The sequence below is a fragment of the Pinus tabuliformis genome, chromosome 6, assembly GCF_031772625.1.
Source record: "Pinus tabuliformis cultivar Carrire ecotype Pingquan chromosome 6, CPIR1, whole genome shotgun sequence".
Taxonomy (NCBI): Eukaryota; Viridiplantae; Streptophyta; class Pinopsida; order Pinales; family Pinaceae; genus Pinus; species Pinus tabuliformis.
Window position 1 is genome coordinate 1,225,602,107 of NC_142292.1, and position 14,808 is coordinate 1,225,616,914.

Sequence of the window (14,808 nt, forward strand, 5' to 3'; positions counted from 1 at the left end):
ATATGTGGACCTCTCTTATATGCTAGGTGGTGCACTCCAACCCTTTCCCACACGTGAAGGTCAAAATAGTCAAACACAAAAGTGTCTTACTCCTTTTGGCCAACAAACCCTGTCCTTTCCCACATGTGAGGGTCAAGAAAGGGTCAAAGCATTAGTGCCTCCACTAACTAGCTCATAAATGTGTACAAATAGTCTCCCACATTGGAGAGAGATGAGAGAGAAAGTGTGCCCTCTCTAGAAGCTCAAAGAGATCTCATGCATGAAAAGTGGGTCAGACAATCAAAGCTCCCCTTCTAGAAACATCTAGAGGCACATGATGAGAGAGAAAGTGGAGCCTAGTAATGTTCACATGTGTGATTGAGACATACTAGCTCAATAATACATCATACAAGTCCCATGTTTGAAAAATGGGCTCACATGTGCTAGATAAACCAAAATATAATGTCGTAAAGTACTCCCTGTGATTCCATTGTACATGATGTTGATGCACACCTGTTGTGATGATATGGTGTCCATATCATCATCCAAGTAAGTTGTCACAGATCCTAATGTAGGTACATGCATCCCAATGCATAGTGCTCAGGTTCCAATGTGTGGTGCCCAACCTATAATGAAGGATCATTCCAAAGATCCATTAGGCACATAATATAGGTAACCTCCCTTAACATTCATAACATACATTAATTTTACAAGTTTACCTAAGTTCACCATGGTGGTACAACTGTACCCTCATTACATGTGTCATTTTTGTAGGACACAAGGTATTTCCTAAGTTACTTTGTTAGAAATAGGTAAAGGTGATATAATTCTATGGAAGGGGAGAGGAAAACCTTTTGAAATGACCCTCAAATTCATAATAATGGTATGCTAGGTCTATAACTAGTCCAAATAGCCCTTAAAATCTTCAGTTAATTTTCTGCAAATCTTTGAGAGGGAGTATTTTTCTTTAATTTTACTGCTTTGATGCCTTATTTATTACCTTATTTTACTGCTTTGAGTCTCAATGTGGCAGTCAATACTTTGATAGTGAAAAGTACTTGCATATTGCTTGCACATATGTAAATATATTGCATGAATGAAAGAGGTTTGTTCACAGAATGTTGTGTATGCACATTGAAAGATACAGAGTGTTGCTATCAATGTTGGCATATAAAAATTTGGTGAACAGAACTATAAGGATAGAATTGGACTTCAATCCTCTGCTGGACTGTGATCTTGGCACCATAAGCAAACAACCCCAACAACCAGTTATTGAACCAAATCTAAACAGAGGACAAGAAGTGTGATCTCAGCTTGTTCATGAATTGCATGCATGGGCAGTCTCTCTTACGTGGTCTGCCCAATCAACTAATAGACCATATGATGTAGGACATCAAGATAGGATTACATGGTTGAATATTACTGCCATCTAAGCCATGCAAGGTTTCTCCATACCAATGATGCTATTATGACAATAATCCTGGAGGTTAGAGCCATGTTTAACATTCATCTACTATTAATACAACTCTGTTCATGAAGAAAGTTGTCATTAAGCAGAAAACACTTCCAGGTTATATAGTACCATCATTCTGAAATCCTCTGCTAACTAGCCACAACAAATATTGATTTGAATCACAAGGTGTTTCAACCTTATATTTTCTTTAAGGATCAAGAGTTCTTGATTCATAGTCAATCTTGAATAAGGGTGCTTCTGTTGCAGACTTACACAATCTTCAGTACCCACGATGTCTGAAGGTGCTGCTACCACTACTTTTGCATGCTGCTCTTTTCTGAGGCAAATGTGCTGCTCCAGAAACCCTACAAATTTTGAAGGAGAGATCCTTGACTAGATTGTAATGGTCATGATGGATTTTGAATGCTGTTCAATATCTTAGCTTTTTCTGCCTTTTATAGGATGAATGTCCTATGATGAGAATGAATGTGATACTTTTATTCTTGAAATAGATCTGTGACTTGGATGTCACAATTCTGACTTGTACCCATCCTTACACTGTCTCAATTGTTACAATAAAGTCATTCTATTGTCTAATGAAGAAATTGATAATGATGAAGCTACACACTAACTTCGACTGATGACAATTCCTTCAACTGAGAAAAAACAGAAATCAAGCTAAGTTGATGTACCTCTGATGTCCTGATGATGTATGCTTTCTGCCTTGTCACTATGTAGATTCAAAGTTCTAGAGATGTTACTGCTCACTATTCATGTCCTTGGAGAGCTAAAATTTGAGATGGTCTTACTAGGAACTGAGTCTTGATCAAGATTTCTGTTGAAAAACTCTTGGACTAGAGGAGACTACTCATTCTACATCAAATGTATAGTGAAATCTACATGTATGAAATCAAGTGATTAGCACAAGCTAATGTGCATCTTTGACCCATCCAAGCTAATGTGAGTTGGGATGAGTTGAGGTTGGTAACTTGAGTTCCTTTTCCAATTGAAGCAAGAGAAGGTTATTTTGGTTGCCATTATCAATTACCATATATGCTAGTTTGTGCTTGATTTGACAGTTCTATGTACAAAGAGCTTCCTTATTGCTGGTAAGGCTATCTTTGGGCATTAGCATCAAGTTTGGATCAATGTAGCTGGGATTGTTGACATCAACCTCTAAGTCTCCAACCTCTCAATAATGCTTAGAAAGGAATTATTTTTCCTTTTGGAGCTCTTTGGCCTAAATGTTTGACATTCCTCATTGGAATGGGCAAGCTTCCTATGATAGGTGCCATATTTCTTCTTCATACAATGGGTAGAGGATACAGAATTGGTTTCTCCTTTGTTCTACCCAATATTGTTGGGCTGAGTAATTAGTAGAAAGAAAATGAGTACGAAATTCCCTTCATCTAAAAGAATTGAATGGTCTTATGTAACTTGGCTTCGATATTGGAACCAATTTGCAATTTTGCATAAAATGCTTCGAGGAGGAAATAGAAGAAACTCTAACTTATTTCTAATACTAGGGAACAACCCACAAAATAATTTGGTGTAGAGGTTATATTTTGGGCCCTTTGAGACTCTACCTTGAGTTGGGAGAGAAGTCCATATTTGGCTCTCCATTCCTTTCCTATAAAGATCTGGTCTCTTTGGGTCATTCTGGTCGAAGGAAATATTGAGACTTTGAGGCCACTTTTTTCTTCATTTTTCCATTATATCCATTTATTGACTCCCTACTTTATAGGTTCCCTTGAATTCTCCCCCACAAGGCATAGAATAATGAATCAATCAAGGAGGACATCTAATGGCAGTACATTCTAATCACCTAGTTTTCTCCCTCACAATGTCTTAGATCTAAGCTAGCATTTTATGCTAAGCATTTTTTGCAACTTAAAAGTCAATTGTTTGTCCAACTACATATGAAGGCACTAATCCCATGGACTCAAGATTCCCATCATCAACTAAGATCATGCTCTCACCATTTACGTGTCAAGATATGTATCATTAGATTCCCTAAGAGGACAAGATTTGTCGACACTCCTCCTTCTAGGAGGTGGAGACTAAAGAGCACTTCATGTTTCAGGTGCCCCATCTAATACAAGATACTAGGTAGATTGCACTACTTCTATAGAGACTCTAGAAATTCCCTTGTGACCCTTTTTTAGAACCCAAACCATAGATGCTTACCCTAATAATGCAAGTTGTAGTTACTAATAGACAATGTGCCCTACAAGGACCTTCAAGGTCTACTTGGTTGACAACTCCACCTCTCAAACATCAAAGGAATGAAGAGACTAGATACAGGGTTCACTTTTCCTTTTACTAGATCCAAGACTTTATTCTTTTCGAGGATGAGATCTATCCTCTTCTTCCAAGCATTGTAATTGAATGATTCTTCTAATTTGTTCTCTTCCTTTATTGTGTTAGACGTTGTCCTTGAAGATAGTAAGCTTCTTTCCTTATAAGGTCTCCTTATATGATCCTTTAATCAACTTTTTGAGGTTCCTTAGATTACTTTCAATAGATCCTTAAACTGTCTTATTCCTCCTTCTTCATCTTAGCTCCATTCTTCAGCTTTAATGATGTTGATCCCAGGCCTCTAATAGCTTTTATTATCTCCCAATTCCATTGTAAGAGTAGCCAAGAACCCTTGACTTTTAACTTTATTGAATAAGTAGTAGAAGATCTTTTTGATACAGCTTCCTGGAGTATTCAATCCCATTCATAGAGGGAGTAATCATTTACTTGAGAATTATGTTGGCTTCTTTTACTTATTTGTTATATTATCTTTCATCAAGCAATTACAAAATTATGTGTGCATGAAGATCACAAAAACACAAGACAGAAGATGTAGGCACTCTGCTAGGGCAAAACCCCTATTTAGGGGAAAACCTAGTCAAAATCTCTTTCTTCAATTGATTTCCTTGAGACTCTTCATGTTGGCTTATATGGGCTTGACCCAGGTTCAGAAGAATTATTTAGCCAAACAAATCCCACAGCTACTAACCCTTTCGGCAACTGCCCATGAAGCGCGGATTGAGGTCTCACCCAAGGTAGCAGAGGAGGGTGTTGGAACTAGGTTTCTGCACCCTAGGGAGTTCTTGGAAGTGGTTTGGGGCTCGCGTGCTGTTCTACAACCTCATGCTATGCTAGATCCACACAGATAGGAATACCCTTATCGTGTTTATTACAAATTAAATCACTTATTACTGGTTTGATCTAGTTAAAATGGTCTTTAAGCAAACATTTATTACTTTTGGTTACTTCGCGCATCAAGATTAACCCAGTTCACATGTATTCAACCGTAGCAATTGTAGAAATCATAATAGTTCATTTATCATAAAGAGTAAAGTCACAATCAACATAGAATTTAGAAGAAACTTATCTTTATTATCAATCTTCAACAATACATCCAGATCCACCCTGTGCACTCAGCTGCAGGGGTCCGCACACACAACTGCGGACTTTCTAGGCCTCTACGCATGCAGCTGTAGAGTCTCTACCTTCTACCCTACTCCCTCGACTCAGACTTATAGACTTTTTCAAGCTATTTCCTTTCAGAACCCATCACATTCCATCTTTCAAAAGAACTACTTTCCCTCATAGAGCCCCACTCTATTTATACTTTCCCTTGGCCCATGATCCCTTTGCGGGCTGACTCTATTACAATTTCTTTACATTAATTTTGGGTGGACTACCCTTTGACTCAACCTACTATAGTTCGTGCTCCGTGCTTTCCACAGAGTCTTTTACCCTAATATTACCCAAAATTGTGGGCTTCGCACCCCATACTTGTTCCACGGGGCTTGCGCTACCCAACACTTCAACCTAGACAAAGACCTCCTCCACACCAAGCCAACCTCTATTTCTTTGATCCAACCTTCGACCTAGTAGCAACGCTTCAACCCTAGCAACTTTGATTTGGCAACTTCCAGCATCAACAGTAGCTTCGACTTGGTAGCTTTCGGCATCAGCAACAGCTTCGACTTCGCAGCTTCTGGTGTGAGTGGCAACTTCGACTTGGAAGTAGCTTTGACTTTGACAAGGAGACTTCGATCTCCTAAACTAGCCCACACGAAAGAGAGAGACAAGATACCAAAACTTTGATTTTTTTCTTCCCTTCCTCCTTGACCAAACTCGCACTCCTTTTAGGCTTTTAGACTCTTCCTTCAACTTCGCACTTTTTCCCAACTTCCAGCTTCCAGATATCGAACTATGTGTGAGAGAGATGAGATGCTCAAATGAAGTCGAACTGCCTTGTATATATAGCCTTCCAATGAGGTCAAATTGCCTTTTTGAGGCCGACTTGGTGTGGAGGTTACATAATTCATTTTTGACTCAAAAATAATTCTTTTTACATCGTTCGAAAGCCCAAGAAGGGTCTCATAACTCTAATGACTCTTTATTAATCCTAGGAGTCCACAATGGGGACTTTGACTAATAAAATGATGACCCAAGCATGGAACTCCACAACTTTTCTTATTGGCATGCAAAATGAGATAAAACCCAGCCCAGATGTTGGGTACTTGCCATCATCACCAAGTTCCAGTTGCTTGTTAGTGTCTTGTTCCTCTGACCAGAAGAAGGCCAATATGTTTGCTATCATACATCATAAGTCTCCACTGTCAACATACAACCTAACACCCAAAATTGTGTTGGTGGAAAGGCATGACACCATTGCAAAGGTTGTATCAAGTTTGGAAATCAGCTTGTCCATGCCTAAACCTTCTACACTTCTTGCAAATTACTTATGTTGCTACAATACAAGTGCAACCCAACTAGAAGATGAACTAAAGCAAGCATTCCCTCCCATGAGAACTGCACCCTCTTTCTATACTGGAGACTTAACCATGTAAGTGCCACAGTGCATGCAATCAGAAATTGAACTAAACTGAAAGTTGAATTGAAGCAAACTGGAAATTGCTAAATCTGGAACAACAGTGAACTGAATTTAACTTAAGGTGCCAAAATAGGAAATATGCTAATGCTGAAGGCATGCATTTTCACTTTGCATTCCTACATAATTGTGCCTCCCTCACACTACGATGTGCATAAGAACCAATGCAAACCACTTCCATCTGCTGCTATATGGACCTGCAACAATAAGAGCACCTGCTAGATGAGTGTGCCCCAATTCTGTGGTCAACCCTATCAGAGCTAAACCAGGTAAAAATCTGACACCATTGACTAAGATCAACTATTGTAGGATTTCACAAAATATGTGTGTCAATGTATGCAAGGAGCCAACAAGACTGCTGCCAATCCAATAATTGTAACAAACATTTTACTTATAGTAAAATGTGATACTGTCAAGCCTAGGTCTATGCTAATGTTTGATGTTGCAAAATGCTAACATCAAGATGTAATTGCAAGAGTTATAAAAATAGACATCAAAACAAGCATCTCTCCATGGGGATTGATAATCCCACTTATATGGATAAGGAAGTACAATAAACAACCAAAAAGTAGGTCAATGGGACTAGGAAGTACTGTCACTAGCATGAACAATGACAAATTATTGAAACAGAGGCCATCAACATGAGATATCATGAAACCACTTCATCCCATTGCTCTCCACATATGGCATAAAGGGACTACCACTCACCCTTGTTCTTAGCATAGAGGTCATGGACAGATTCTTGCTGCAACCTCCTTTAGGGATTTAGGAGGCTTGGATAGCACCATAGCACACTTGAAGCTTGAAGTGTGGTGGTTACTCTTGTAAAAAAATTTCATGATAGTCTTGATGTGGATGAGAACTGTAGCTCATCTAAGTTTGAGTCATCACTTTCTTCAAAGTGTCACTACCCTAGGAAAGTTGTGGATGACATGATGATAGTTATATATGACAACCATAAGTCAATGTGCAATACAGTAGTAGTGAATTATTTCTATGCTCATGGTACAATGAAAAGTATTTTGACTACTTTTGAAGCAATAGGTCATTCTCTGTGGACAGTACCATTTATGTCACAACAAGGAATGGAAACAAAAAATGACAAGCTAGAGCATGTACATTGGTTGTTAGAGGCATTACAAAGCTATTGCAGGCTTTTGGAGTAACTTGTGAATTATTATTCACTGTTAACTGTGCCCTCTGCATCATAGTTAGTGCAACCATTTGTTGGAGGCTTTGTCACTGTTCCAAGGGATCCAAAGGTTTTTGTCCGCACTCTACAAGCTCAAGTTCTCAATGTTGTTCTACCTATCTGGAGCAATCCAATGTTTTGTCATTGTAGTCCATCTTTGATTACCTTTGTTGTTTCCATTATTACCCATGTATACACTGCCATACGTGATGTTAAAGGAAGAAGAAATAACATTCCTAGAAGCACAGGTCAACTATTTAGATGTCATCCACCTGATGAGGCTTCCATTTCTATGATGGTTGAAATGGGATTTCCAAGGTCCAGGGCAGAGGAAGCAATTGATTTTCTTTGGAAAATGCTCAGTGTACAAACTTGACTACGGTTAGTGCCAGTGGTGTCATGGAAGTAGGCACAGAAGGTGCTACTAAGATTGCAGTGGGAAATTTACAGTCTCCATTTCCATTCCCATTGGTGGCATGCCTAGAAAAACACTAGGCATGCCCCATCTTTCATCTTCTAATTTGCAACAAATCAGTAGCAGTAGTCTTGTAGAAAATTTCATTAGCACTGACATGCAACAGGAAAAATGGGAAGGTGTTTTGTTTGAAAATAATGGTGATGTTGGAGGATCATCTAATTATGGAAATAATGCATCTAAGCATCTTTTTCTGATAACAGAAGCAACTTCTTGTGCCCCAAAATTTTAAGTGCCACCTTCACTCCTTCTAGTTACAACACAACCAAATTCTAATTCTATGGATCACTATAGTTATTAGTAACACTCCAAGTGTCATTTACTTATTTGATGATGACTAGAGCTATTGTAAAATATTTGTTGTTGATTACTTTTGCAGCTAATGCTAGAAAGCCTCCAAAGATTTTTTATAAATATAAATTTTTTGTGATTTCTTGCTAGAAAATCCTATTTGTTAGATTAAGAAAGTGGATAGAGATGTTGGAATTCCAAATTGCTAACAAGTTCTATGTGAGGTATCTACCAAAATTCTATATTCATGTTTTATAGTTATTGGGAAAGTGTTGTTACAAACACATTATCACCAGGAAATCAAATCATTTTAGTTTTTGTGGATTAATCAAATGAGGCACATCAACTTTGATGTTGATGTCGGGAACATGAGTGGATGTAGCACTAACATGTTGTTAAGAAAGTTTATGCCTAGCCAACAGGGCTTGGTATTGTATGTGCCATCCCAAAGGCCATAGAAACAACAATGACCACAAAGTTGTTGAAGGTATTTTAACTGGAATGACCATTTAAAGTTCTATAAGTTGAAAACATATTTTCCCTACATATTGAGACTCCGAGTAGTACTATATCTTATATTTAATGAGGAATTAGGGAGCATCATTACAAGGAACACTTAATTAGGAACTCTTGCATATGGAAGGAAATAAGGCTTACTGTGTAAGAATGGGGATTGAATAATTGTACTCAAAGGAAGGAACAGATGAAGGAAAGTCTAGATTTGATATTTTTTGTGAATACTAAAAAAAGGTCCATCAAAACCTCCTCACTTACATGGAATAAAACATCATTAAGCTCACTTTGTTTTGCAAGTGATGAAACACTAACTAGTTTAGCTATAGAGTCATCTATAAGAGCCCTTGAAATGGTGAAAGTTAAGCCGGAGGACGTTGACTTGGTTTTGATGTGAATGTCTACTCCAGATGATCTTTTTGCTAGTGCTCCCTAAGTAAGTATCATATGATATTTATTTGATCTATAGCTGAATAATTATCGTTAACTTTGCTATGACACTTTAATGTATTTGTACTCCATATTTTTTTGTTTTCCCACATTTCTGCTTGGTTAAAATTGTTTGAGTTAATGTTTTCCATAATTTGGGAGCTACTTGGACTATAGATATTATGTTATATCATTAGCATTTTTATGGGAATTTATTAGTTATAGAATCTATATCATGAAGGTATCATATTTTATTGATGTTATAACATCTAACATGGAGTTTAGATGCATTTCATTGAGTGGCAAACAATTTTTTTTATCATGTATTGATTGGCTTGGTGAGAAATTGCGTTAGGCTAATCTCAATTCAGAGGTGTTAGATTTTCAAATTATAGAATCCACAATTTCGTTGATATCAAAATTCCTCGTATTGCTGTGTTTTTTTGTTTTGAGATGATGTTTATAGCCAACATTTGGGCTTTTTTGTGACAATTTTTGTGTATATTTTGATATAAGGGTATGCCTTTAAAGTTTAAACTCATTACCTTTATTGCATTGATTAAAAGAGAAGAATCTGCCTAACCTAAAAATGAATTGTAGTGACATTGAAGTTAAATGTGAAGTTTTGCATGCATTTATTTGGTAACTTATTAATGTTAGTTTCTATTGTATGGAATCACTTTGATGTTGGGTTGTTTGGTTATAATTACCATTTCAATGGCTAGAAATGTGTCTTGAATTCATGTAAGTGTTTCCTTGGGGTGTGTTGAAAATCCTTGGAAATAGGCACATGGGGGAGTAGGTAAATGTAGATTTGATCAAGCTTATTCTTAAAGGAATAGAAAGGGATATGGTGAGAAACTGGAGGCCAATCATTTTACTTAATGTTTTGTACAATGTCAAGGTTTGAGAAGGTTTGATCTATCATCATGTTCAAGGTTTGTTCTCAATGTCTATTCTACCCTTATGTGCTACAATGTTGGTCACTTCACTAACACTGTTATTTAGTCTTGCCATAGTCTTCAAGACACCCCTTTATTCACTGTTGATATGGACATGTGGATGCTGCTTACAAAAATAATGAATTGCGATGTTCTCATGTCGATATGGTCTTAAAAATGATCAGTATCTGATGGTGGTTATGACTTATCAAGTTATCAGTTAATAGTAACATGCATTAGAATTTTATTTTTTGGTTTTGGTTATAAACTTGTAGTTTCACTCTTGTCATTCCTGAATGGTTTTGATTATTGACTATTTTTTTTTAATTGTCTCTCTTTATATATATTACAAAATATTTTTGTACTTTTTATTTTCCTACTATATCTGGATCCTGGCTTTTAAAAAATTTGGCAAATCTATGTCCAGATCCCTATTTGTATCCTGCTGAACTTAGATTGTAATTTATCTTTGCATCATGTCACCATCTAGCCATGCATTCCCAAGCAACTTCCTCCATTTGATATAAATGGTTGGCTAAGAACTAAGGGTGTTGTTGCCTGTTGGACAAAATATTGAGTCAACTCTTTGCCTGTTATGATTGTGTTCTTTGTGCCATAATCACCCTCATGTTTTGGATGGATTGGGATTCTAAAGGTATCCCTAGCAAGATGAGTAGTGGAGTCTTCAGAGCTATGGTTTTCGTTATCATGTTCACTTCCATTTCTTCCTATTTCTTCTTGCATATATTTTTCCTCGTGTTATAGCTTTCAATAACAGCTTACACGTCAGATTATAATTTGGCTGATTTTTTAGATAAATATTGAATTTTCCCTAGTATATTTTCTAGGTGTTGTTTCGACTCTCAGTCTATGTATAACCACCAACCCACCAATTTCCATGGGACAATAGTTGCATACCATTTCATCCCCAACTATTTGGAAATGGTTCCATGTAGGATCCTTTTTATGTTTGGGAGCCATTTCATTTTTTCTACCACAAATAATTTGCAAATAAAGCCTTACATTTAATTTCTAGATTTTTTTAACAAACTCTCTTAAGAGAAATAGGGTTTGAAGAATATTTGTAAATACCTTTACAAGTTCCAAGTCTTCACTCTGAATCAGTTCCAGGAGTAGATCTAAATCAATTGAAGAAAAAAATTGAATCAACATCTGGAATCGGAAAAAGAGTAGCTCCAAAAACTAGTGTTACAAACATTGTGGTTATCATGGTCCTGGTATTATTGCAATGTCACAAATTTTACCCCAGAACGATATTATTGCCAATAATCTGTGCAATGTTTTCATTCTCGAAAATAGCATGAGAATATTGCAAATATCACAATATTATCATGAGATGCATGAAGTTATTTTCCCTACTCATCGATGGAGGGTCATAAAGTCAATTATTTGTGTCTTTTAATAATTTTGTATTTTTTAAATTTGCCTATATTTTGTGATATTTTCCTGATGTTGTCAATATTTTCTTTTCCTGATTCTTGGTGAAATTTTTGTTGACATGATGTTTACAACATTAAAAAAAACACAAGAAGCTCCCAAATCAAATCTTCAAATCAATACTCCAAGTCTTAATCCAATTCAGGTCTAGTAATAGATCCAAGACACTCCCCAATCAAATCTTGAGGGCTCCAAATCATTGGATGAAACTCTTTGAATCAGAATGAGAAGCACTATGAATCAACACAATAATATTGTTGAATCAATGCTATTTGTTGCTCAAATGATCAATGAGAAGGTTGTGAAGCAAATATAGGGGGAATGATTAAATAGATGGGAAATGAGGTTTATGGCAGTTTTAGGATTTTTTGTAGGTTTATTTTTTCCTTTTTCTGGGGTTGGGCTTGCAATGGTACAAAAATGGTAAAACTATCTAGTTTGATTGGTTTTTTCCTGAACTAGAAGTTATGGGAAAAACCGATCAATTCTAGTTTCATGGGTGGGTTCTGACTAGAAATGCTCAAAGCAGTACTAGAACTAGTTGCTTCTAGTTTGGATTGTCCATTTTCAAATTTCAACAACACTAAGCTGAACATAGATCTAAATATGTTTACTACAAGTTGATGATAAAATGGTTGACATTATCCTTTGCTATTCTTGTGCCCCCCACCCCCCCCCCCAAAAAAAAAAAGAAGAAGAAAATATCATACCCACTGTTTTGGTTTTTTAGGGAGTAAGGAAATGTCCATTTGTGCGATGGATTTCATTGGGGATGAAGGGAATTGCTCACCATACTCGAGACATTCCTGGAAACTTTTAGGGATGTTCTTGTATATAATTTCTCTTATATAGGGTAGGCCTTGTATGTAATTGCTTTAAAAAAAAAAATTGCTGCATGCGGAGGAATCTGTACATGTTGTGCAAATTTCTGACATTTTAGCGTATGATTGTTATCCTAGTTTAGTCTGTTGCTTCTCACAAATAGTTTGGGTTGCCTTGTGAAAATAATTTTGCTTTTTGAATGAACTTGTTGTAGAGCATTGGAAAGGTATGTTTTAACGAATAACTTAGTGGTGTTTCTAGCAATAGTTGTAACCTTTTCTTTGTTATAAAATAAGGAGAATGTAATGAGAATGAGCACGAATGACCCAATCACTAATAGTTATCTTCTCTATGCAGGAGAAGACAAAAGTAGGAAGGCGCGGTGCAAAACGAGAGTTCCATGAGGAGATAACGGCTATCCCTCCAAAACCAAATAAAATCCAGACCAGGGCGAGTAAATCAAGGCAGATCAATCCGGGACGAGATGAAGGACTGTCAGTTCGGAAGGCTAGGCAGAGAAAAGAAAGGAGTTAACAGTTTAACAGATCCCTCAGGATCTTTGATCCTGAGGGATCGTTACTTTCAATTATTTTGTTGTTTAGTTAACTCCGCCATTACTTGTATAAAAAGGGGCAGCATCGAAGACTTCAGGGACTTTTGATTATCTTGTATCTTTACTTTTTGTTTACAGACTTCACAGTTGGTTAAACTCAGACTATCGAGTCTCTTTGAGACTTAGTTTTGCTGTACTATCATTGATGCATTAATATAATATATTCGGTGTTACTTTCTCCCTGCATCTGAAGTAAGTTACGGTGGTGTGCCATTGGAAGCTAAGGGCCCGACTCCAACGGACACTGGCTGATTGTATCATTACAGTTTGGCTTTGTGTGGTTTGTTTATTGTTCTTAATAATCTGATTTACTTACATGCTGTTCCATACTCGTTCATCAGTAGTTTTCCTTTTGTAAATCTTTGTAACAAGTTTACATCATATTTCCAGAATTGATCACATAACATTGTTCTGAGTTGTTCACTTCTGTTACAGAATTTATAAGTGGAATGTTTTAGCTACATATGGTTGGAGTGACGATCATAAGAAGATGGAATTAACGTTGTGTGTGGACTACTGGTGATCATTGCAGATTATGTGTACATATGATTGACGTTTCCTGTTTATGGTGGTCTGCTGTTCCATTTGATTAAGCTGTCTACTTTTGTATATGATTGACGTTTCCTGATTATGGTGGTTTGCTGTTCCATTTGATTAAGCTATCTACTTGTACAAAAGATTGCTTTTTCTTTGTATGTAAGTTGATGCCAAGAATTGAGAGTGTTGAACTCGCGAGATTTAGTTTCTTTACTGTCGTTCCTTTTACTGTTGTTCCATTTCTGAATTGCTGTTTCATTCTGCTTTCTTGCTGTTCCTTTTTACTTGCATTTATTGGTTTGGTGTGGGAGGAGGATCAAGGCTATTGTGAGACACAGCAGATGCTATTATGCTCCCAGATCCATGATCCATACTCTAATTCCTTTTCCTTCATTAGTTTCTAGAGGGATGGGTTACTATTTCCGTACCCTTGACTGATAAAGTTGCCGCGTGTGATTTCTTTATGCAAAAGTAATTTAGCCATAGCTTAGCATCCGTTTACTCTTGTATTTCTTAGACCTATACTACTAAGCATTACTCTGACAAATAGCCTCAAATTGAGATACCCTTTACAATAACAAAACACCCCCGGATTGACTTGTAATGTGAGATAACTAGAGGTGAAAAAGACCCTTGTTACAGCTCTACATTTTGGCGCCATTACCGGGGAAAGGGTATAGCCATTTGTCTTTTAAACAGGGTAGTGTGCGAATCTGCTAGGGGAGAGTTGGATTTTAAAAACGGAAGGTAAGAACCTGCGTACGGAGCATGTAAAAGCCCTGCTCCATCGTCCGCTTTCCTAGCAGAATTGATTGGTTAAATAGGATTTAGCAGTTTAATTGGAGTGCATGACTAAGCAGAAAAAGCCAGAGAAAGATCAAAAGCCTCCATCCAAAGCCAAGGGGCCGGTGACCCTTGGACGAACGACCTTCATAGACGAAATCTATAAGAAAGCCGACTCTCAGCCATCAGTAGGTTATAGGAAAATCAATTCTAAACAGCCTACTAGTTCCCTTCAGGCCTCGGGATCACCATATGAAGCCTTTGCTGAAGTGCACAGTCAAACAGAGGAGCAGGACTTTCAAGAAATTGAAAATTTGACTCTTGGACTATTGCACGAAGGGAATCTTAGTAACCTATGCGAAGGAGGAGGAGAAACAGGGGAAATCGGGGAACCTAGATCTCCTATTAAACCAAACCAGCCTTTA